Raw genomic sequence first — 25,861 nt, 5'->3', positions numbered from 1 at the left:
CTCTCTCCTTTTCCAGGCTGCGATTCCTTTAAAATTCTTCGTCGGATCCGTCAAAAAAACGGACGGGTGACATCCGTTGGCATCAGTACTAAAACGGATCCGCCATCCGTCCTTTTGGCGGATCTTGACTGATGCAAAAAACTAAAGTGTGAAAGAGGCCTTACACAGATGCATCAATGGGCTTGTCCATGCATGAAATAAAAGGCTAAATTACAACATGGAGACTTAAATCAGAGCAATGTTTTATTTACATTCAGAACCAGTTTAAGAGGAACAAATTAAGATTTCCCACAGAAATCTCAGACTTTTACTTACAGAAATATTGGCTAAATAACATTTACATATATAGAAACCTTTAATTTTATAAAAGTGCATTTTTTTGCATTGAAAAATTTTGCTTGTTTCATGCAATGCATTTCTATGTATTGTACAACTGTAATATGATGTTGGTGCATGCGGGCAGGACTGAAGGGTCTGTGGCTCGGCCCCCCCCCCCCATTGGCCTGCTTCCGGTGTCTAGGACCAGATATCATAATACCAGCCTTGAATAGTGAAGGCGATGGCAGCCAACCCTGAGAGACATCCAAGGTGGGAACGCCCCGTCATGCCAAAGGGAGTCTGCTAGATCCAGGCGTAGTAGACCAGCGCTGATGGGTTTGTGGACGCCAGGAGGGGATTGGGCCTGAAGGAATGTTTCTTTTCCTGGCGGGTAGGGGAGTTGTCCTGTTGGTTGCTTTTTTGGACTGAACATTTCCGAAACCACAATTGGACTGTGCACCTCTTGGGAAGCAGGAGTTTAGTCTTCTGTTGCAGAAGAAAAGTACTCTTACCCTGATAGGTAGAGGGCAGGAAGCACTAGAAAGTTGGCGTGCATGATTGTTCAGGGCGCAGGTGGTGTGGCCCAGCCACCAGAGGCTAGACAAGAGCCTGGATTTTTAAGAGTAGGGTCGCAGGAGCCTCTGTCAAATGTGGAGGCCGCATGAATAGGAAGGTTTCCCCAGGAGATGTCCATATTGCTCAGGGGAAAACTAGGACATATTTGTCTTGTCCCTTCATTTTTTTAATGGAGCCCCCTCACTGCCTGGTAGGATATACCTGTCCTGAAGATTTCAAATCCTAACCTTTACACAGACTTTCAGGCAACTGACAGGTAATGGATTTGTCTTCCCTCCCTACTCTATCTGGCTCTGGGGGGCGAGAGGGTAGGGGATTAGTGGCAAGGACTGTCCACCGGAAAACCGCAAACACTCTTGATGTGTTAGGGCCCTGCCTCGTAGACCACAGATGATATGGTAGTGACAATTCTAGGTGGGAGATCAGAGTGATAACTCGACTCTGTCGCCCTTAAAAGCCATATCTGAAAGAAAAAAGGGAAATCATTAATAAAAAAAAATGAAGACCTAAGGCAGAAACCAGCCTGGGTGGTCCGGACACGTCTGCCTCCTACTGACACTAAGCGAAAACGGATTAGCTTCATGCCAGTTAGTAGTGTTCCCTCCCAGCATAAGCAGCATACAAACATAGCTTTTTGTGTGCCCCAATGAAGCATTAACCACCCCGCACACCAACCAGAGGGCCACACAGGGTAACCCCCCCCCTGTCCAATCATAAACCTCCACCTCACACTAATCAGTGGACCCCACAGGATAAACCCATCAAAGCCCAAATGCCCCCTTCCCCCAAGCATAAATCCCCATCATGCACCCTCCACCCCCAAGCAAAACCCCCCATCGGACGTCCACACGCCCCCAAGCGCACAGGCCCCCATCGGACGTCCACACGCCCCCAAGCGCACAGGCCCCCATCGGACGTCCACACGCCCCCAAGCGCACAGGCCCCCATCGGACGTCCACACGCCCCCAAGCGCACAGGCCCCCATCGGACGTCCACACGCCCCCATGCGCACACGCCCCCATGCGCACGTCCACACGCCCCCATGCGCACGTCCACACGCCCCCATGCGCACGTCCACACGCCCCCATGCGCACGTCCACACGCCCCCATGCGCACGTCCACACGCCCCCATGCGCACGTCCACACGCCCCCATGCGCACGTCCACACGCCCCCATGCGCACGTCCACACGCCCCCATGCGCACGTCCACACGCCCCCATGCGCACGTCCACACGCCCCCATGCGCACGTCCACACGCCCCCCCACACGCCCCCATGCGCACGTCCACACGCCCCCATGCGCACAAGCCCCCATCGGACATCCACACGCCCCCAAGCATAAGCCCCCATCGGACGTCCACACGCCCCCAAGCATAAGCCCCCATCGGACGTCCACACGCCCCCAAGCATAAGCCCCCATCGGACGTCCACACGCCCCCAAGCATAAGCCCCCATCGGACGTCCACACGCCCCCAAGCATAAGCCCCCATCGGACGTCCACACGCCCCAAGCATAAGCCCCCATCCGACGTCCACACGCCCCCAAGCATAAGCCCCCATCCGACGTCCACACGCCCCCAAGCATAAGCCCCCATCCGACGTCTACACGCCCCCAAGCATAAGCCCCCATCCGACGTCTACACGCCCCCAAGCATAAGCCCCCATCCGACGTCTACACGCCCCCAAGCATAAGCCCCCATCCGACGTCTACATGCCCCCAAGCATAAGCCCCCATCCGACGTCTACATGCCCCCAAGCATAAGCCCCCATCCGACGTCTACATGCCCCCAAGCATAAGCCCCCATCCGACGTCTACATGCCCCCAAGCATAAGCCCCCATCCGACGTCTACATGCCCCCAAGCATAAGCCCCCATCCGACGTCTACATGCCCCCAAGCATAAGCCCCCATCCGACGTCTACATGCCCCCAAGCATAAGCCCCCATCTGACGTCCACACGTCCCCAAGCATAAGCCCCCCCATCCGACGTCCACACGCCCCCAAGCATAAGCCCCCCATCCGACGTCCACACGCCCCCAAGCATAAAACCCTATCAGACGTCCACCCCCCAGAATGAACCCCCATCGGACGTCCACCCAGGCATAAACCCCCATAGGACGTCCACCCCCCCAGCATAAACCTTAATCGGACGTCCACCCCCCTTAAGCCCCTATTGGATGCCATTCCCAGCATAAAACCATCATTGGACATTCACCCCCCGCATAAAACCTCATCGGACGTCCACCCCTGACCCCTCCCCAGCATAAACCTCATCGGACGTCCACCCCCTCCCAGCATAAGTCCCATCGGTTGTCCAGCTTCCCCATCATAAACCCCTGTCGGATGTCCATCCCCCGTCGGATGTCCATCCCCCGAAAGTATAAACCCCCACCAGATGGCACCTCTTCCCCAAACAAAAAGCCCTACCAGTCGAGCGCCTACCCCAAAATCAATCCATCCCTTTCAAGTCACAACAGATGCAGACAGGCCCCGTTGCCCTAGCATCAAGTCCCCAAGACACCACAATTGCGCATTAAATCCCCCCCTGTCCCAAGATCCCAACCTGACCAGGAGGAGTTAATGCACGCTTGTGGGGTCTGTTTGTCCCCGGGGGGCCCTACTGGGGATAATGCAAGCTCGTGGGGTCTGGTTGGGCTTCTGGGGGTCGATTAACGCATGCTTGTGGGGTCTGGTAGGGCCCCGGGGAAGGGTTAATGCACGCTTGAGAGGTCTGGTTGGGCCCTGCATTAGACCCCCAAGGAGCCCACCAGACAACAAACGCATGCATTAACCCCCTCCCCGTGAGCCCAACCAGACACACAAGTGTGAATTAAACCCTCCGCGCTTGTGGGATCTGGGGTGGGTTAATGCAGGGTCCACTCAGACCCCGCAAACGTGCATTAACCCCCCCAGGGCCCAACTAGACCCCAAAAGCATGCATTAACCCCCCCTGGAGCCCAACCAAACCACAAAAACGTGCACTAATCCCCCCCCACAGTAAGGAGCCCACCCAGACCCCACAAGCATGCATTAATCCAGCCGGAAATCCAAACAGAACCCACAAGCGTACATTAACCACCCCTGAGATCCAACCAGAACCCATAAGCGTGCATTAATCCCCCGGGAGCCCAACCAGACCTCAAAAACGTGCATTAACCCCCCCGGGACCCAAACAGAACACACAATCGTGCATTAACGCCCCCCCAGGACTACCCAACCCTGCGTGTGCATTAACCTCCCCCCGGGACACAACCAAACACGGCAAGCGTGCATTAACCCCCCCGGGACACAACCAAACACGGCAAGCGTGCATTAACCCCCCCCCCAGGACCCAACCAGACACGGCAAGCGTGCATTAACCCCCCCGGGACCCAACCAGACACGGCAAGCGTGCATTAACACCCCCTCCCCCGGGACCCAACCAGACACGGCAAGCGTGCATTAACACCCCCTCCCCCGGGACCCAACCAGACACGGCAAGCGTGCATTAACACCCCCTCCCCCGGGACCCAACCAGACACGGCAAGCGTGCATTAACACCCCCTCCCCCGGGACCCAACCAGACACGGCAAGCGTGCATTAACACCCCCTCCCCCGGGACCCAACCAGACACGGCAAGCATGCATTAACCCTCCTGGGAGCCCAAGCAGACCCCACAAGCATGCATTAGTACCCCCCCGAAATACAACCAGAGCCCACAAGCGTGCATTAACCCCCAACCAGACCCCACAAGCATGCATCATTAACCCCCTCTCCCGGGACTACCAGACACCACAAGCGTGCATCATCAACCCCCCTCTCCCGGGACTACCAGACACCACAAGCGTGCATCATCAACCCCCCTCTCCCGGGACTACCAGACACCACAAACGTGCATTAACCCCTCTCTCCCAGGACTACCAGACACCACAAACGTGCATTAACCCCTCTCTCCCGGGACTACCAGACACCACAAACGTGCACTAACACACCCTGTACCCAGCCAGACCCCAGGAGCGTGCATTAACACCCCCCCGGAGACCCAACCAGACCCCTCAGACGTGCATTAACCCCCCCGACCCAAACAGACCCCACAAGCCAGCCTTAACACCCCTGGGAGCCCAAGCAGACCCCACAAGTGTGCATTAACCCCCACCCCCCTGACAAAACAGACCCTGCAAGCGTGCAATAACCCCCCTGGGAGCCCAAAGCAGACCTCACATGCATGCATTAGTACCCCCCGAAGTACAACCAGACCCCACAAAAATGCATTAGTAACCCCCACCCCCCCAAGTACAACCAGACCCCACAAGCGTGCATTAACCCCCACCCCCAACCAGACCCCACAAAAATGCATTAGTAACCCCCCCCCCCCCAAGTACAACCAGACCCCCACCCCCCCAAGTACAACCAAACCCCCACAAGCGTGCATTAACCCCCACCCCCCTGCCCCAAACAGACCCCACAAGCGTGCATTAACCCCTGCCCCAAACAGACCCCAGAAGCATGCATTAGTACCCCCCGAAGTACAACCAGACCCCACAAGCGTGCATTAACCCCCCCGGACCCATAAGCGTGGATTAACCCCCTGCCCCAAACATACTCCACAAGCATGCATTAAACCCCCCCCCAAAAGTACAGCCAGACCCCACAAGCATGCATTAACCCTCCCCGGACCCCACCAGACCCGTAAGCATGCATTAACCCCCACCCCCTGCCCCAAACAGACCCCAGAAGCATGCATTAGTACCCCCCGAAGTACAACCAGACCCCACAAGCATGCATTAACCCCCCCGGACCCGTAAGCGTGCATTAACCCCCATCCCCCCAAACAGGCCCCACAAGCATATATTAGAACCCCCCCAAAGTACAACCAGACCCCACAAGCATGCATTATATATCCCAAGCCCCCACAAGCATGCATTAACCCCCCCGGACCCCAAATAGACCTTGCAAGCATTCATTAATCCCTCTGGGAGCCCAAGCAGACCCCACAAGCATTAACCCCTCCAGACCCTAAACAGACCCCTAAGCATGCATTAACCCCTACCCAAAAGCGTGCATTAACACCACCCCCCTGAACCCAAATAGAGCCCGTAAGCATGCATTAACCCCCCGACCCAACCAGCGTGTATTAATTCCCCCTCCCCTCCGGGAACCCAACAGCTCCCAGGTAAGCCCCCAAATCCCACTAGTTAGCCCAAGTATCATCCCCATCAACCAAACATCTAAGACACCAACCTGTTACTAAACCCTCCTGCCTGTTACCGACGCTGCTGACCTAACTCCACACTGCTCACAGACGCCGGCGCCATAGAGACAGCTAAGACAGTATGTAATGGAGGCTTCTCTCCCTGCACCAGACGGCAGAGACGTGTAATGGCGTCTTCTCTTCCTGCCTTTGCTGTCAGAACACGCCCCCCCTGGTATGACACGCCCCCAGAGCTGACATCACACCTGGAAGGAGCCCATACAGTCTAGCATTTACCATACCACTATTGTCTGGTTACATTACAGCGCGGGGGTAGAGACTTCTTGTGTTCTGTCATAGAAGCTGTTCGTGCAGGATAAAGGTTTTATTATGTCACAAGTGAGAACTGCGCGATAGAATCTGTCATGCCGATGTTTATAACTGCGCAGTTCTGCTGGAGCAGGCGACATAGACTGCGGGCAATTTCGGCAGGAAAACGTGAGACGTACTACGCCTGCGCAGAGAAGCTAGTGGTCACAAATTGGCGGAAGCGCGGTCACAGGTTGGCGGGAAACGTGGTCACTGGTAGGCGGCACCGCTCGTGATATTTCTATATAAAGATTAGCGGCACCGCTCGTGATATTTCTATATAAAGATTAGCGGCACCGCTCGTGATATTTCTATATAATGATTAGCGGCACCGCTCGTGATATTTCTATATAAGGGTTAGCGGCACCGCTCGTGATATTTCTATATAAAGATTAGCGGCACCGCTCGTGATATTTCTATATAAGGATTAGCGGCACCGCTCGTGATATTTCTATATAAGGATTAGCGGCACCGCTCGTGACATTTCTATATAAAGATTAGCGGCACCGCTCGTGATATTTCTATATAAAGATTAGCGGCACCGCTCGTGATATTTCTATATAAAGATTAGCGGCACCGCTCGTGACATTTCTATATAAAGATTAGCGGCACCGCTCGTGATATTTCTATATAAAGATTAGCGGCACCGCTCGTGATATTTCTATATAAAGATTAGCGGCACCGCTCGTGATATTTCTATATAAAGGTTAGCGGCACCGCTCGTGATATTTCTATATAAAGATTAGCGGCACCGCTCGTGACATTTCTATATAAAGATTAGCGGCACCGCTCGTGATATTTCTATATAAAGATTAGCGGCACCGCTCGTGATATTTCTATATAAAGATTAGCGGCACCGCTCGTGATATTTCTATATAAAGATTAGCGGCACCGCTCGTGATATTTCTATATAAAGATTAGCGGCACCGCTCGTGATATTTCTATATAAAGGTTAGCGGCACCGCTCGTGATATTTCTATATAAGGGTTAGCGGCACCGCTCGTGATATTTCTATATAAAGATTAGCGGCACCGCTCGTGATATTTCTATATAAAGATTAGCGGCACCGCTCGTGATATTTCTATATAAAGATTAGCGGCACCGCTCGTGATATTTCTATATAAGGGTTAGCGGCACCGCTCGTGATATTTCTATATAAAGATTAGCGGCACCGCTCGTGATATTTCTATATAAAGATTAGCGGCACCGCTCGTGATATTTCTATATAAAGATTAGCGGCACCGCTCGTGATATTTCTATATAAGGGTTAGCGGCACCGCTCGTGATATTTCTATATAAAGATTAGCGGCACCGCTCGTGATATTTCTATATAAAGATTAGCGGCACCGCTCGTGATATTTCTATATAAAGATTAGCGGCACCGCTCGTGATATTTCTATATAAGGGTTATCGGCACCGCTCGTGATATTTCTATATAAAGATTAGCGGCACCGCTCGTGATATTTCTATATAAGGGTTATCGGCACCGCTCGTGATATTTCTATATAAAGATTAGCGGCACCGCTCGTGATATTTCTATATAAAGATTAGCGGCACCGCTCGTGATATTTCTATATAAGGGTTATCGGCACCGCTCGTGATATTTCTATATAAAGATTAGCGGCACCGCTCGTGATATTTCTATATAAAGATTAGCGGCACCGCTCGTGACATTTCTATATAAAGATTAGCGGCACCGCTCGTGATATTTCTATATAAAGATTAGCGGCACCGCTCGTGATATTTCTATATAAAGATTAGCGGCACCGCTCGTGATATTTCTATATAAAGATTAGCGGCACCGCTCGTGATATTTCTATATAAAGATTAGCGGCACCGCTCGTGATATTTCTATATAAGGGTTAGCGGCACCGCTCGTGATATTTCTATATAAAGATTAGCGGCACCGCTCGTGATATTTCTATATAAGGGTTAGCGGCACCGCTCGTGATATTTCTATATAAAGATTAGCGGCACCGCTCGTGATATTTCTATATAAAGATTAGCGGCACCGCTCGTGATATTTCTATATAAAGATTAGCGGCACCGCTCGTGATATTTCTATATAAAGGTTAGCGGCACCGCTCGTGATATTTCTATATAAGGGTTAGCGGCACCGCTCGTGATATTTCTATATAAAGATTAGCGGCACCGCTCGTGACATTTCTATAGATAAAGATTAGCGGCACCGCTCGTGACATTTCTATATAAAGATTAGCGGCACCGCTCGTGATATTTCTATATAAAGATTAGCGGCACCGCTCGTGACATTTCTATATAAAGATTAGCGGCACCGCTCGTGATATTTCTATATAAGGGTTAGCGGCACCGCTCGTGATATTTCTATATAAGGGTTAGCGGCACCGCTCGTGATATTTCTATATAAAGATTAGCGGCACCGCTCGTGATATTTCTATATAAAGATTAGCGGCACCGCTCGTGATATTTCTATATAAAGATTAGCGGCACCGCTCGTGATATTTCTATATAAGGGTTAGCGGCACCGCTCGTGATATTTCTATATAAAGATTAGCGGCACCGCTCGTGACATTTCTATATAAAGATTAGCGGCACCGCTCGTGACATTTCTATATAAAGATTAGCGGCACCGCTCGTGACATTTCTATATAAAGATTAGCGGCACCGCTCGTGACATTTCTATATAAAGATTAGCGGCACCGCTCGTGATATTTCTATATAAGGGTTAGCGGCACCGCTCGTGATATTTCTATATAAAGATTAGCGGCACCGCTCGTGATATTTCTATATAAAGATTAGCGGCACCGCTCGTGATATTTCTATATAAAGATTAGCGGCACCGCTCGTGACATTTCTATATAAAGATTAGCGGCACCGCTCGTGATATTTCTATATAAAGATTAGCGGCACCGCTCGTGATATTTCTATATAAAGATTAGCGGCACCGCTCGTGATATTTCTATATAAAGATTAGCGGCACCGCTCGTGATATTTCTATATAAAGATTAGCGGCACCGCTCGTGATATTTCTATATAAAGATTAGCGGCACCGCTCGTGATATTTCTATATAAAGATTAGCGGCACCGCTCGTGATATTTCTATATAAAGATTAGCGGCACCGCTCGTGATATTTCTATATAAAGATTAGCGGCACCGCTCGTGATATTTCTATATAAAGATTAGCGGCACCGCTCGTGATATTTCTATATAAAGATTAGCGGCACCGCTCGTGATATTTCTATATAAAGATTAGCGGCACCGCTCGTGATATTTCTATATAAAGATTAGCGGCACCGCTCGTGATATTTCTATATAAGGGTTAGCGGCACCGCTCGTGATATTTCTATATAAAGATTAGCGGCACCGCTCGTGACATTTCTATATAAAGATTAGCGGCACCGCTCGTGATATTTCTATATAAAGATTAGCGGCACCGCTCGTGATATTTCTATATAAAGATTAGCGGCACCGCTCGTGATATTTCTATATAAAGATTAGCGGCACCGCTCGTGATATTTCTATATAAAGATTAGCGGCACCGCTCGTGATATTTCTATATAAAGATTAGCGGCACCGCTCGTGATATTTCTATATAAAGATTAGCGGCACCGCTCGTGATATTTCTATATAAAGATTAGCGGCACCGCTCGTGATATTTCTATATAAAGATTAGCGGCACCGCTCGTGATATTTCTATATAAGGGTTAGCGGCACCGCTCGTGATATTTCTATATAAAGATTAGCGGCACCGCTCGTGATATTTCTATATAAAGATTAGCGGCACCGCTCGTGATATTTCTATATAAAGATTAGCGGCACCGCTCGTGATATTTCTATATAAAGATTAGCGGCACCGCTCGTGATATTTCTATATAAGGGTTAGCGGCACCGCTCGTGATATTTCTATATAAAGATTAGCGGCACCGCTCGTGATATTTCTATATAAAGATTAGCGGCACCGCTCGTGATATTTCTATATAAAGATTAGCGGCACCGCTCGTGATATTTCTATATAAAGGTTAGCGGCACCGCTCGTGATATTTCTATATAAGGGTTAGCGGCACCGCTCGTGATATTTCTATATAAAGATTAGCGGCACCGCTCGTGATATTTCTATATAAAGATTAGCGGCACCGCTCGTGATATTTCTATATAAAGATTAGCGGCACCGCTCGTGATATTTCTATATAAAGATTAGCGGCACCGCTCGTGATATTTCTATATAAAGATTAGCGGCACCGCTCGTGATATTTCTATATAAAGATTAGCGGCACCGCTCGTGATATTTCTATATAAAGATTAGCGGCACCGCTCGTGATATTTCTATATAAAGATTAGCGGCACCGCTCGTGATATTTCTATATAAAGATTAGCGGCACCGCTCGTGATATTTCTATATAAGGGTTAGCGGCACCGCTCGTGATATTTCTATATAAAGATTAGCGGCACCGCTCGTGATATTTCTATATAAAGATTAGCGGCACCGCTCGTGATATTTCTATATAAAGATTAGCGGCACCGCTCGTGATATTTCTATATAAAGATTAGCGGCACCGCTCGTGATATTTCTATATAAGGGTTAGCGGCACCGCTCGTGATATTTCTATATAAAGATTAGCGGCACCGCTCGTGATATTTCTATATAAAGATTAGCGGCACCGCTCGTGATATTTCTATATAAAGATTAGCGGCACCGCTCGTGATATTTCTATATAAAGGTTAGCGGCACCGCTCGTGATATTTCTATATAAGGGTTAGCGGCACCGCTCGTGATATTTCTATATAAAGATTAGCGGCACCGCTCGTGATATTTCTATATAAAGATTAGCGGCACCGCTCGTGATATTTCTATATAAAGATTAGCGGCACCGCTCGTGATATTTCTATATAAGGGTTAGCGGCACCGCTCGTGATATTTCTATATAAAGATTAGCGGCACCGCTCGTGATATTTCTATATAAGGGTTAGCGGCACCGCTCGTGATATTTCTATATAAAGATTAGCGGCACCGCTCGTGATATTTCTATATAAAGATTAGCGGCACCGCTCGTGATATTTCTATATAAAGATTAGCGGCACCGCTCGTGATATTTCTATATAAAGATTAGCGGCACCGCTCGTGATATTTCTATATAAAGATTAGCGGCACCGCTCGTGATATTTCTATATAAAGATTAGCGGCACCGCTCGTGATATTTCTATATAAAGATTAGCGGCACCGCTCGTGATATTTCTATATAAAGATTAGCGGCACCGCTCGTGATATTTCTATATAAAGATTAGCGGCACCGCTCGTGATATTTCTATATAAGGGTTAGCGGCACCGCTCGTGATATTTCTATATAAAGGTTAGCGGCACCGCTCGTGATATTTCTATATAAAGATTAGCGGCACCGCTCGTGATATTTCTATATAAAGATTAGCGGCACCGCTCGTGATATTTCTATATAAAGATTAGCGGCACCGCTCGTGATATTTCTATATAAAGATTAGCGGCACCGCTCGTGATATTTCTATATAAAGATTAGCGGCACCGCTCGTGATATTTCTATATAAAGATTAGCGGCACCGCTCGTGATATTTCTATATAAAGATTAGCGGCACCGCTCGTGATATTTCTATATAAAGATTAGCGGCACCGCTCGTGATATTTCTATATAAAGATTAGCGGCACCGCTCGTGATATTTCTATATAAAGATTAGCGGCACCGCTCGTGATATTTCTATATAAAGATTAGCGGCACCGCTCGTGATATTTCTATATAAAGATTAGCGGCACCGCTCGTGATATTTCTATATAAAGAAATAAGCAGCAAATCCGTTGAATTGTAGAAGTAGCGAAATAAATAGCATGGACCTAATGTTCAGTAGTTTCATGCCTAATGGCAGGCTTTATGTATTGCACTCGCAAAGGGTAGCCATATAAAGAGGTGGAAATTAATATACAACCGTGTTGGCAAATAGCGCAAGCTAAACTTAGTACTGCATTAGTAGAACAGTTACTGTAAGACCTGTTTCACACATCTGTTTTTTCCCGTCAGTCAAGATCCGCCAATTTTTAAAAAACGGATCCGCCAAAAAAGGGGCAGATCCGTTTTTTACACCCATAGACTTACATTATTGGCGGATCTTGACTGACGGTCGTCCGTCACACATTATTGTACAGACCCGCCAAGATTTTAGCGCCTCCCGGGCGGATGAGAGGAACCCTGCAAAGTTTTTTTTGCAGTGACGGTCTGCTATTTTCACTCTGGGAAGCATTTTAACCCTTAACTACCGTCCCGGGAGCCGCTAAAATCTCTCTCTCATCCTTGTCTATCTCCTTGTCGGCCCCTGAGCAGAGTTCACTGCAGCTGGAAATAGTGGAAAGCCTTTTAGGTCACTTTAACCTGACAGGATTTTGATGAGTGTTTAGATGTAGCATGTAACCCCTTTTCTGACCCGGTGATTGATTAATTGTTTGCGCTTCCGCTTTTTCCTTCTCTTCCAAGAGTCTTATTTTGTTTTATTTTCTGACATAGCCATACTAGAGCTAGTTATTGTGCAGCACCAGTTGTACTTTGAATCACACCATCTATTTTACCATATAATGTAATGAAAAATGGGGGAAAAATGTCTCAAGTGGTGTGAAAAAATTATTCTGCCATCATTTTTTTAAATTTTGTTTTATAGAGTATAGTGTGATAACGAAAACATGGAAACAGGATTCTCCAGATCTGTACGATTACTGCAGTAACAATGTTGTAATTTTATTTTTTATGGATTAGGCCTGTTTCACAGTTACGTTTTCTAGCGTCAGTCAAAATCCGTCAGCGGAAAAAAATGGATCCGACGGATTTGCCTGGCGGATCTGTCTTTTTCCCCATAGACTTGTATTAGCGACGGATTGTGACGGATGGCCTTCCGTTTTGTCCGCCGTGCGACGGATCCGTCATAAAATACCTGTCCATCGGCCAGAAAAAACGTCCAGAAGAACGTTTTTTGTCTGTGTAGAAAAGACGGACGGTGATGGATTCGTCGCCGTCCGTTGTCTGGTAGAATGGATGCCTATTGGCGACGGATCCGTCGCCGTCCGTCACATGGCGGAATCCAGTGACGGATGCTGCAACAAATCCGTAAAAAAGACTGATCTGGTGCATCAGTTTTTTGCAATCAGCAGTGGATCCGTTTTTTTCACAATTTGACGGATTGAGACTGATTCCAAAAGACTGAAGTGTGGAACAGGCCTTAGTATGCAAGGAGTTTGACAGTTGCATGTTTTGTTAGGGTGCCTGACCTTGTAAGACCTGGGCTACACTGACTTTAGCCGCGACACGTGTCCCATGGCAAAGATCACTATGTGCTGTTACTATGGTGCATCACAGCGTAATTCAGGTGAATGGCGGTCGCATTACAACCCCAAGGATACCACAAGAGGAAAGTCACAAAAAGGCTGACTTGCGCTATGTGCACGACGAGTTGTACTTTTGAACGACACCATTTGTTCTGTACTAGAAAAATGGGAAAAAAATTCCAAGTGCGGTGAAATTGCAAAAAAAGTGAATTCCCACTCTTGTTTTTTGTTTGGCTTTTATGCTAGGTTCACTAAATGCTAAAACTGACCTGCCGTTATGATTCTCCAGGTCATTACAAGTTCATAGACACCAAACATTTCTAGGTTCTCTTTTATCTAAGGCTACTTTCACACTAGCGTCGTGTGACGTACGTCGCAATGCGCCATTTTGGAGAAAAAACGCATCCTGCAAAGTTGTCCGCAGGATGCGTTTTTTCTCCATAGACTTGCATTAGCGACGCATTGCGACGTATGGCCACACGTCGCATGCGTCGTGTTTTGGCGGCCGCGACGCACACAAAAACGTTACATGTAACTTTTTTGTGCGTCGTGTCCGCCATTTTCGACCGCGCATGCGGATCCTTTTTTTTTAGAAAACGGCGGATCTTGACTGATTTGAAAAAACTGATGTGTGAAACAGGCCTAAGCAGTAAAAATGCAGCAAAGATGCAAATCTTTTTACAGCTGTGTTTTTGCTGCAGATTTGACTGACTCAATTGAAGTCAATGAGTCAAAAACACACTGTAGAAACGCAAAAAGAATTGACATGCTGCGGAAAATAAAACGCAGCAAATACGGACAGAAATTTCCTGATCATGTGCACAACACTTCAGGATTGTCATTGAATTACCTTGCAATAAGTATTCCATTGCGTTTTTGGACCATTTAGGCTAGTTTCATGCTAGCATTTCACTGACCTGCGTCGGTCTGTGCACGGCCGCCGCTAAGCTCCGCCTATGGGCGCATAACGCTGCATGCGACCTGCGTACCCTACCTGTGCCAAACGCACAGTGTTGCATTTTGGTGCGCTCGGCGCACCGTTGAAAGGACGCATGCGCCGACAAACGCACGGCCTGCGTACCCACTGCTAAAAATGGGGTACACAGGTCGCATGCAGTGTCATGTGCCCATAGTCGGAGCGGCCAGGGGGCGGAGCTTAGCGGCGGCCGTGCGCAGACCGACGCAGGTCAGTAAAACGTTAAAAAAACGCGAAAACGCATCGTGTGCACATAGCCATTGACTTCTGCTTGTCGCGGTACTCAATGTCACTGCATTAGGGTACATTCCCACGTTCAGGATCTGCTGTGGTTTTGACGCTGCATAACGTCCGCACCTATTATGCAAACTAGCAGATGCGTATTTACCTTTTTTACACATGCGGGAAGGTGCCATGATTTTAATTTTTAAAATTTTGTTTAAATGCAGATTGCACATTTTCTGTTAGTACAATAAACCTCATTTGAATCCAGAAATATAACTGAGTCCATCAGTTATTAGATATATGAAACTGAAATAGCTATTGCAAAAAAACAAAATTGTTACAAAGAATTAAGGTTAACATTAATAGGGGTGCCCAAACTTTAACATATGACTGTATAATCAATCTTTAATACAAAACTAATTTATATTTTTTCTATTTAGCTGACATTTTAATTAGTGGGGGTGTCTAAGGCCGGTTTCACACTAGCGCTTTTTCAGCGCGCGCACGGCCGGGGGTAGCTCCACCCCCGAGCCGGCTCTCTGCCCGGCGTGCCCGCCCCTTCCTTGTAGCGCCGCCACCTAGCGGACAGCGGCGCCTTCGATCGGCGCACCCTATCTTTAGCATAGGGTGCGCCGATCGTGCGCAGGCCGTGCGCTAGTTGCGCTTTGACCTGAGCTGCGCACTTTTGACGGTGCGCCGTGCGCGCCAAAATCCGAAAAGTTTGATTTTGGCGCGCACGGCGCACCGTCAAAAGTGCGCAGCGCAGGTCAAAGCGCAACTAGCACACGGCCTGCGCACGATCGGCGCACCCTATGCTAAAGATAGGGTGCGCCGATCGCAGGCGCCGCTGTCCGCTAGGAGGCGGCGCTACAAGGAAGGGGCGGGCACGCCGGGCAGAGAGCCGGCTCGGGGGCGGAGCTACCCCCGGCCGTGCGCGCGCTGAAAAAGCGCTAGTGTGAAACCGGCCTAACCATGACGCTTGCACATCTCACTTACGGCAGCCACGGGCATAAAAGAGCCTGCGGTCGAACAGCGACTACATCTCTAGCATTGAGGCCGCTTCACCTGCTGATTAGCTGTGATCTAGGCATGCGCCCTGGGCTGTCCAGGTCACAGCTGTGGGAGGAGATTGCGGCCATTTTGTTGTACCTCGGAGCGTAAGCTGTGGGCTTCATTTTCCCGTCATCGCACGCACTGGACAGTGCGATGACAGGACCTGCATGGGGAAGAAGATGCCAGGGAGGGGAGGTCCGTCTGGGGTGAGTGTCTGCAGTGCCTCTCCTCACCGACCTGTTCAGAGCACAGCAGAGAGATCATCACACTGTTGTGCTCTGTGCACACTGTGTTTGAGTACGCATTTGTATTTTCCTGTGTGTTTGATCGTGCATGTGTATTATCCTGTGTGTGAGCTGCATGTGTCTTATCCTGTGTGTGTGTGCGTGCATGTGTATTTTTCTGTTTGTGTGAGCGAGCATGTATATGTATCTTCCTGTGTGTGAGCATGCAGGTGTATTTTCCTGTGTGAGTGTGCATTTGTATTTTCCTGTGTGAACCTGCATGTGTGAGCATACATGTGTATTTTGGTATGTGAACATGCATGTGTATTTTCCTGTATAATCGTGCTTGTGTATTTTCCTGTGTGTGAACGGGTATGTGTATTTTTCCTGTGTGTGAGCGTGTATGTGTATTTTTCTGTGGGAGCGTACATGTGTATTTTCATGTGTATGCGCGTGCATGTGTAATTTCCTGTGTGTGTGAACATGCATTTGTATTTTACTATATAAAGTAGAAGAGATCAGATGATCGCAGCAGTAAGAAATACGGAATAAAGGTTAAAGATACAGTGGGTACGGAAAGTATCCAGACCCCTTTAAACTTTTCACTCTTTGTTTCATTTCAACCATTTGGTAAATTCAAAAAAGTTCATTTTTTCTCATTAATGTGTCTGCACCCCATCTTGACTGAAAAAAAACAAATGTAGAAATTTTTGCAAATTTATTAAAAAGAAAAGCTGAAATATCACATGTTCATAAGTATTCAGACCCTTTGCTCAGCATTGAGTAGAAGCACCCTTTTGAGCTAGTACAGCCATGAGTCGTCTTAGGAATGATGGAACAAGTTTTACACACCTGGGTCCCCGATTCAAGTGAGTGGGTCCTAGTACAGTTCTGGTACCTGAACCCGAACTTTTTATAACTATTCAGCTGGACCCTTACATCCAGGCGTCTGCCCACCTCTATAAGGCCGGGGTCACACTAACCGAATACGGTCAGTATTTTACATGCGTAATACGGATGAATGGCCCCTAAACAGTGCTCCGTATGTCATCCGTAATCAAGGTGTGGTCGCGTATTTTGCGCATGTCTGCATCCGTATGGTGAGATTTTCTCGCAGGCTTGCAAAATTGTCATATAATGGAACCCTATGACAGGGTTTCTAACAGAAACCAAAGAATAGATATAGACACATAGAATGCATATATATAAATATACACTCACTGGCCACTTTATTAGGTACACCTGTCTAACTGTGTGTTAAGACTTAATTTCTAATCAGCCAATCACATGGCGGCAACTCAGTGCATTTAGGCATGTAGACATGGTCAAGACAATCTACTGCAGTTCAAACCGAGCATCAGTATGGGGAAGAAAGGTGATTTGAGTGCCTTTGAACGTGGCATGATTGTTGGTGCCAGAAGGGCTGGTCTGAGAATTTCAGAAACTGCTGATCTACTGGGATTTTCACGCACAACCATCTCTAGGGTTTACAGAGAATGGTCCGAAAAAGAAAAAAAATCCAGTGAGCGGCAGTTCTGTGGCCGGAAATGCCATGTTGATGCCAGAGGTCAGAGGAGAATGGGCAGACTGGTTCGAGCTGATAGAAAGGCAACAGTGACTCAAATTGCCACCCGTTACAACCAAGGTAGGCAGAAGAGCATCTCTGAACGCACAGTGCGTCGAACTTTGAGGCAGATGGGCTACAGCAGCAGAAGACCACACTGGGTACCACTCCTCTCAGCTAAGAACAGGAAACTGAGGCTACAATTTGCACAAGCTCATCGAAATTGGACAGTAGAAGATTGGAAAAACGTTGCCTGGTCTGATGAGTCTCGATTTCTGCTGCGACATTCGGATGGTAGGGTCAGAATTTGGCGTAAACAACATGAAAGCATGGATCCATCCTGCCTTGTATCAACGGTTCAGGCTGGTGGTGGTGGTGTCATGGTGTGGGGAATTTTTTCTGGGCACTCTTTGGGCCCCTTGGTACCAATTGAGCATCGTTGCAACGCCACAGCCTACCTGAGTATTGTTGCTGACCATGTCCATCCCTTTATGACCACAATGTACCCAACATCTGATGGCTACTTTCAGCAGGATAATGCGCCATGTCATAAAGCTCGAATCATCTCAGATTGGTTTCTTGAACATGACAATGAGTTTACTGTACTCAAATGGCCTCCTCAGTCACCAGATCTCAATCCAATAGAGCATCTTTGGGATGTGGTGGAACGGGAGATTCGCATCAGGGATGTGCAGCCGACAAATCTGCGCCAACTGTGTGATGCCATCATGTCAATATGGTCCAAAATCTCTGAGGAATGCTTCCAGCACCTTGTTGAATCTCTGCCACGAAGAATTGAGGCAGTTCTGAAGGCAAAAGGGGGTCCAACCCCTTACTAGCATGGTGTACCTAATAAAGTGGCCAGTGAGTGTATATATGCATTCTATGTGTCTATATCTATTCTTTCGTTTCTTTATTAAACCTGTCAGGGTGAGTTTACTGTATAGCGCACTGAATTGCCGGCTTTGCTAAAAGACACCGGGTGCGTATTTCTCGCAAGTCACATGTGTGGTCCGTGTGTAATCCGTATTTTTTGCGCACCCATAGACTTGCGTTGGCGTACTACGGGCGTAGTAAGCTGACAAACGCAGCATGCTGCGATTGGCACGGAGCGTAGAATACGGATGAGAAATATACGGCTGGTGCGAGGGACCCCATAGAGAATCATTGGTCCGTGTCTAATGCGTGCTTTTAGCGCCTCTCACTCGGCCGAATTCCTCGCCAGTGTGACCCCGGCCTTAAAGTATGAAAAGTGATTTTTGCAATAAATACTGGGACATTTTGCTTGAGAGAAACATGTTAGTGATGCTGTGTGCAATATGCTAATGACCCTTGGCTCACACCAGAGCAGGAGCCGAGCGAGTATCAATGCTATTGTGCTCTGATCCTCTCGCACAGAGAGGATTGGAGCACAGCTTCGGAGGAGGCGGAGAAATTAATTTCTCCATCTCTGCTGTCGGCGTATATCGCACTGCACTCGGGTGATATCAGGGTGCTGTGCATTGTCACTCACACCCATAGACTTGTGTATGAGTGAGCCGAGTCATGCTGCGATTGATCTCGCATGCCGATATAGCATGCGAAAATAATTGCAGATCTGAGCTTTCCCTAGAGTTACACTGGGCTGAGAGCTATGCGATGTTTTCTCGCATAGCACTTGGCCGTGTTGTACAGTAGTGTGACTCCGACCTACTACAAGTTTACAAATCATGGCCATTTCCAGTACGTTACTGTAACCACAGATTAATTACTAACCATACAGAAATTAATAGGCTGCAGATATCAAATCCTCAGCATTGTTCAATTTGACCTGCGGTCACAAGGCTGTGGACTAGTCTGTGTCCATTTTTGTGGAGTTGGAGTTGGTTGTAAAAGGAACAGACTCCTAAAATACATAACAAATTGAGTTGTGCTGTAAATGTTTCATAAGAATTTGGGAAAGATATTAAATGTTCTTTTCCTGATCTAAGGCTTTTAGTTGAGATGAATCTGTGCTGCACTTTATGTACAGGCTCAGTAGTGACCAGTGCTGTGGGGTCAGAGGTATGAAATGTCCTATAAATGTCTGTTCTGTTCCTGATCTAAGGATCTGGGCTTTTAGTGGAGATGAATATGTGCTGCACTTTATGTACAGGCTCAGTAGTGACCAGTGCTGTGGAGTTATGAAACGTCCTATAAATGTCTGTTCTGTTCCTGATCTAAGGATCTGGGCTTTTAGTGGAGATGAATATGTGCTGCACTTTATGTACAGGCTCAGTAGTGACCAGTGCTGTGGAGTTATGAAACGTCCTATAAATGTCTGTTCTGTTCCTGATCTAAGGATCTGGGCTTTTAGTGGAGATGAATCTGTGCTGCACTTTATGTATAGGCTCAGTAGTGACCAGTGCTGTGGAGTTATGAAACGTCCGATAAATGTCTGTTCTGTTCCTGATCTAAGGACCTGGGCTTTTAGCTGAGATGAATCTGTGGCTGTCCTTTATGTACAGGCTCAGTAGTGAGGCAATGCTTTGGGGTTGGGAGTCTGGCAAATTGAGTTGTCTGTGGTTTGGTTACGGACTCCACAGCCCTGACTGTGGATTTTCTCAATGGCTTTTGGAAGAGATTTTGTAACATCTCATTCTCAATGCAAGTATTGTATTATGCAACTACTTCTGGATGTAAAATCTGCACTAATTACTACCTGAGTGAACATATCTTTGCCCTTCATATCCATGCTCTCCAACTCAGAAGAATCCACCCATGTATGAGTAAATTCCCTACCTAACCAGCCCTGTATAACGTTGTTCAGTTAAATAAATGTTTTAAAAAAACATAATGTCTCCATTTCTTATCCTAATTAGGGCTTTGACTAGTCGATGAGGCATTAATTTCCCCAGACTAGTTATCCCTTTCTCCATGGTATCACGAGCTGGCGTCATCACCAGCCCATGCAAATCTTTCATATGCGTGCCGCTCATTTAGGCTGCACCTCTGTAGCTGGGTATATGCTTCCCGGTTTCAGAATCGTATTGTGAATGACCAGAAGAAGGCATCTTCTGAAGTTCCAGTCATGTGCAGTGTGCATCTGAAGCCTAAAAGCCTACACTCAGCTAGAGATCCGCAGTGATGCTGGCGAAATGAGTGGCGCACATGTGCAAGATGTGCATGAGTTGGCAATGACTCTGTGATCTTTCCCGGCACCTGCGCACTGCACATTTTTGCCAGAGAAGTGTGTGTGTGTGTGAGTGTATATATATAATATGTGTGTGTGTATTTATAATATATATCTGTGTGTTTTGAGGAATATTTTGTTTGAAAATGATGTGTAATGACAGAATTGCTGTATGTGAAAGCTCATGTTAAAATCGCATTACAATCGCAATGCATTCGGATGTAAATCAGATGCTAGGTGTGAGAAATCGGATTGTATTCGCATGATACTCACATTACACTCCTGCGACTCTCAGTAGGGGGACTCAGACCGATTTTTCATACGGTAAGTGTGACCCCGGCCTTGGGCTGATGTGGTGATTTTAATTACAGCAGGTTCCTACCTACCCATAAATGCAGTCATTACTGAGAGAGGTGTCACATTCACCCAGGAATTCAGACATCAGCCTAAGGCCGGAGTCACACTTGCGAGTGTGATGCGGGAAACTCGTGCAAGTCTCTCGCATCAATACCCAGCACTGCCGCCGGCACTCGGGACCAGAGTCTGCGGCTGCACAGAATATGCAGCTGCACACTCCTAAGTGCCAGCAGCAGTGCCGGGTATTGATGTGAGAGACTCCCGCGAGTTTCTCGCATCACACTCGCAAGTGTGACCCCGGCCTAAGAGATGTAATCATATAGATGGGGAGGGACACATTAGTCTTATGAGACCACCTCGACGTTGGTCGATTGGCAGACATGATTTGGCCAAATTGTGCAAAACGTCTTATTCGTTTTTTGTCAGTAGTTTATAGATTGAAAGAGCAATTTACATTTTACTCAAAAATTATACCTATAAAGAGAAAAATCAGACAAACTGAAAATTTTGCAGAGGTCTCTTAATTTTTTACAAGAGCTGTGTATGTATGTGTGTGTATGTATGTATATATATACACTCACTGGCCACTTTATTAGGTACACCATGCTAGTAAGGGGTTGGACCCCCTTTTGCCTTCAGAACTGCCTCAATTCTTCGTGGCAGAGATTCAACAAGGTGCTGGAAGCATTCCTCAGAGATTTTGGACCATATTGACATGATGGCATCACACAGTTGGCGCAGATTTGTCGGCTGTACATCCCTGATGCGAATCTCCCGTTCCACCACATCCCAAAGATGCTCTATTGGATTGAGATCTGGTGACTGAGGAGGCCATTTGAGTACAGTAAACTCATTGTCATGTTCAAGAAACCAATCTGAGATGATTCAAGCTTTATGACATGGCGCATTATCCTGCTGAAAGTAGCCATCAGATGTTGGGTACATTGTGGTCATAAAGGGATGGACATGGTCAGCAACAATACTCAGGTAGGCTGTGGCGTTGCAACGATGCTCAATTGGTACCAAGGGGCCCAAAGAGTGCCCAGAAAAAATTCCCCACACCATGACACCACCACCACCAGCCTGAACCGTTGATACAAGGCAGGATGGATCCATGCTTTCATGTTGTTTACGCCAAATTCTGACCCTACCATCCGAATGTCGCAGCAGAAATCGAGACTCATCAGACCAGGCAACGTTTTTCCAATCTTCTACTGTCCAATTTCGATGAGCTTGTGCAAATTGTAGCCTCAGTTTCCTGTTCTTAGCTGAGAGGAGTGGTACCCAGTGTGGTCTTCTGCTGCTGTAGCCCATCTGCCTCAAAGTTCGACGCACTGTGCGTTCAGAGATGCTCTTCTGCCTACCTTGGTTGTAACGGGTGGCAATTTGAGTCACTGTTGCCTTTCTATCAGCTCGAACCAGTCTGCCCATTCTCCTCTGACCTCTGGCATCAACATGGCATTTCCGGCCACAGAACTGCCGCTCACTGGATTTTTTTTCTTTTTCGGACCATTCTCTGTAAACCCTAGAGATGGTTGTGCGTGAAAATCCCAGTAGATCAGCAGTTTCTGAAATTCTCAGACCAGCCCTTCTGGCACCAACAATCATGCCACGTTCAAAGGCACTCAAATCACCTTTCTTCCCCATACTGATGCTCGGTTTGAACTGCAGGAGATTGTCTTGACCATGTCTACATGCCTAAATGCACTGAGTTGCCGCCATGTGATTGGCTGATTAGAAATTAAGTCTTAACACACAGTTGGACAGGTGTACCTAATAAAGTGGCCAGTGAGTGTATATATATATATATAGTGTGTGTGTATATATATATTAGATAAATAATATAGATAGATTAAATTTTAAAAAAAAAATCATGATTATTTCACAAAATAACCCCCCCCCCTCAAAAAAAAAAGAAATTCATGAATTGCTGGTTTTTGTTCATTCTGCCTCCTGAAAATCAGAATGAAAAGCGATCAAAAAATGTCATGTGCCCGAAAATGGTACCAATTAAAACGTCAACTCGTCCTGCAAAAAACAAGACCTCACATGACTCTGCGGACCAAAATATGGAAAAATTATAGCTCTCAATATATGGTGATGCAAAAACTATTTTTTGCAATAAAAAGCGTCTTTTAGTGTGTGACAGAAGCCAAACAGAAAAACCCGCTATAACGCCTCTTTCACACGTCCTGATATTTCCAGAGATATTAGTGTCCGTGTGTGTAATACTTGTGTCACGTGTGGCATGCGTATGCCGCATCAGTACTACGAGGACGGTTGTCAGGGAAGAAGCCTTAAGGCCCTTTTACATTTAGCGATGCACCAGCGATCCCGACAACGATACGACCCGGTCAGGATCGCTGGTGCATCGCTAAATGATCGCTAGTGAGCTGTCACACAGGCAGACCTCACAGCGATGCAGCGCACGATACTCACCTTTCACACACAGCGATGAAGACGTCCTCCCGCCCGCCTCCAGGCGTCGCGCTCGTCGTCACAGCAGGAAGCCCCAGCAGGAAGCGCCCGACGAGAAATGGAGCCGGACATTCTCGCGCGATCAGCGATGGACAGCGGGGGAGCCGGTCGGAGGTAAGTAAACCTGTGTAAAACCCCCTTTAGAGTAAGCGCTGTTCGCTCTCATCATTCTCCCCTGCTCTGCCGGTGATCGGCACAAGCAAGGGATAATGATGAGAGCCGTGTTCAGCACCCGGTGCCGGGGAACAGCACTTACTGTAACGCTTCTTCCCCGACTCCAGTGCGTGTCACATGGATGACATCCATGTGTTATGTGTATACACGTGTGCTGGATGTTTTGTGGCCTGTGCTGACATAAAAGAACAGACATGTCAGCGTGTTTTGCCCATGGACACACGGTCTGTGGAAACACACTGACATGTACACAGACCCATTCACTTGAATAGGCAAATAGCGCTCCGTCCCTCCCAAGTTTCTCCGCATGGCTGCCCAATGGTATAAAATTCTGTGACACACCCATGGTGTCAATATGATCACTGCATCCCTAGATGAATTCATTGAAAGGTGTAGTTCGTAAAATGGGGTCACTTATGGGGGGTTCGGTTGTTTTGGCACCTCATGGGCTCTTTCAGTGCGTCATGGCACCTGCAAACCATAAGGCTGAGTTCACACGTGGCGTATTTTTCGCGTTTCCGTGGCGGTTTTAACCGCGCGATTTTGCCGCGAAAACGCGAAAAATAAGCATCCATGCATTCCTATGGGATTCCGCAATGCTGTGCTAATGCTGCGGTTTTTACCGCGGCAGAATCGCTTTGCGGTAAAAAACGCAGCATGCTCATTAATTTGCGGAATCGCGGCAATCCCGCACCCATAGGAATGCATTGTTCCGCTTACTTCCCGCATGTGGCTGTGCACACCATGCGGAAAGTAAGCAGAACAATTGCGGATGGTACCCACGGTCCGGAGGAGAGGAGACTGTCCTCCGGGCTTTGGGTACTATATCCCTGTAAAAAATAGAATTTAAAAAATATTGTTATTCTCACCTTCCGACGTCCCGCGCAGCATTCCCGCCTCTCTCCACGCTCCCGGTCCCAGTAATCCTTTGAGAAAATGCCCGCGATGGCGTCCGTTCTCGCGGGATCGTGAAGTCTTGTGGTCATTTGCGCGACGTCATCGCGAATTACAGCGAGACATCGCGATCCCGCGAGAACGGACGCCATCGCGGGCATTTTTGCAAAGGATTACTAGGAACGGATGCGCGGGACGTCGGAAGGTGAGAATAACACCATTTTTAATTTTTTTTTACATTCTATCTTTTACTACTGATGCCGCATAGGCGGCCTCAGTAGTAAAAAGTTGGTCACACTCGTCAAACACTATGTTTGAGGAGTGTGACCAACCTGTCAATCAGTTCTCCAAGCGATGCTACAGATCGCTTGGAAAACGCTAGCATTCTGCAAGCTAAATACGCTTGCAAAATGCTAGTTTTTCTGCGGGAAAATCGCGGGACTTTAAAATGCGATTTTCCCGCGGAATGGAATTCCGGAATTCTCTAGGTAATTTCCGCGAGAGTTCCGGTACGTGTGCACTTAGCCTAACAGTAAAATCTGGCTCTCCTTCCCTTCTGAGCTCTGCCATGTGCCCAAAACAGTGGTTTTCCCCCACATATGGGGTATCAGTGTACTCAGGACAAATTGCACAATAACTCTTGGGGTCCAGTTTCTTCTGTTACCCTTGGGAAAATAAAATATTGGGGGCAAAAAGATCATTTTTATGACTTTATTTTTATGGCTCTACATTCTAAACGTCTGTGAAGTACTTGGGGGTTCAAAGTGCTCACCACACATTTAGATAGGTTCCTTAGGGGGGTCTAGTTTCTAAAATAGTGTCACTTATGGGGAATTTCCACTGTTTAGGCACATCAGGGGCTCTCCAAACGCGACATGGAGTCTGATCTTAATTCCAGCAATTTTGCGTTGAAAAAGTAAAACAGCGCTACTTCCCTTCCGAGCTCTGCCGTGTGCGCAAACAGTGGTTTACCCCCACATGTGGGGTATCAGCGTACTCCGGACAAATTGCACAGCAACCTG

The 25,861-nt window shown here is 47.5% G+C and overlaps 2 long non-coding RNA genes across 5 annotated transcripts in view; one reads left to right on the top strand and one right to left on the bottom strand.

Annotated features, from left to right (window-relative positions):
* Nucleotides 1-220: 220 nt before the first annotated feature.
* LOC141047649 (uncharacterized) lies at nucleotides 221-6,345 on the bottom strand. The gene is made up of 2 exons (XR_012219861.1): nucleotides 6,112-6,345; nucleotides 221-1,357 (listed from the first exon to the last, which is right to left on the bottom strand). It is a non-coding gene; the product is annotated as an uncharacterized lncRNA (long non-coding RNA).
* A 30-nt stretch (nucleotides 6,346-6,375) lies between these two features.
* LOC141047650 (uncharacterized) overlaps nucleotides 6,376-25,861 on the top strand; it is a 50,595-nt gene continuing 31,109 nt past the window's right edge. For 2 of the 4 annotated variants that reach the window (XR_012219865.1, XR_012219863.1), the window contains exon 1: nucleotides 6,555-6,646. This is a non-coding gene — a long non-coding RNA (uncharacterized lncRNA). Of the gene's footprint in view, nucleotides 6,461-6,538; nucleotides 6,647-25,861 lie in introns of those variants that run through there. The other 2 variants (XR_012219866.1, XR_012219864.1) reach the window with 2 other exon arrangements.

Source organism: Dendrobates tinctorius, unplaced genomic scaffold (genome assembly GCF_039654945.1).
Source record: "Dendrobates tinctorius isolate UK_male_01 unplaced genomic scaffold, ASM3965494v1 ptg000129l, whole genome shotgun sequence".
Classification (NCBI taxonomy): Eukaryota; Metazoa; Chordata; class Amphibia; order Anura; family Dendrobatidae; genus Dendrobates; species Dendrobates tinctorius.
This window is presented reverse-complemented; position numbering and strand designations above follow the sequence as displayed.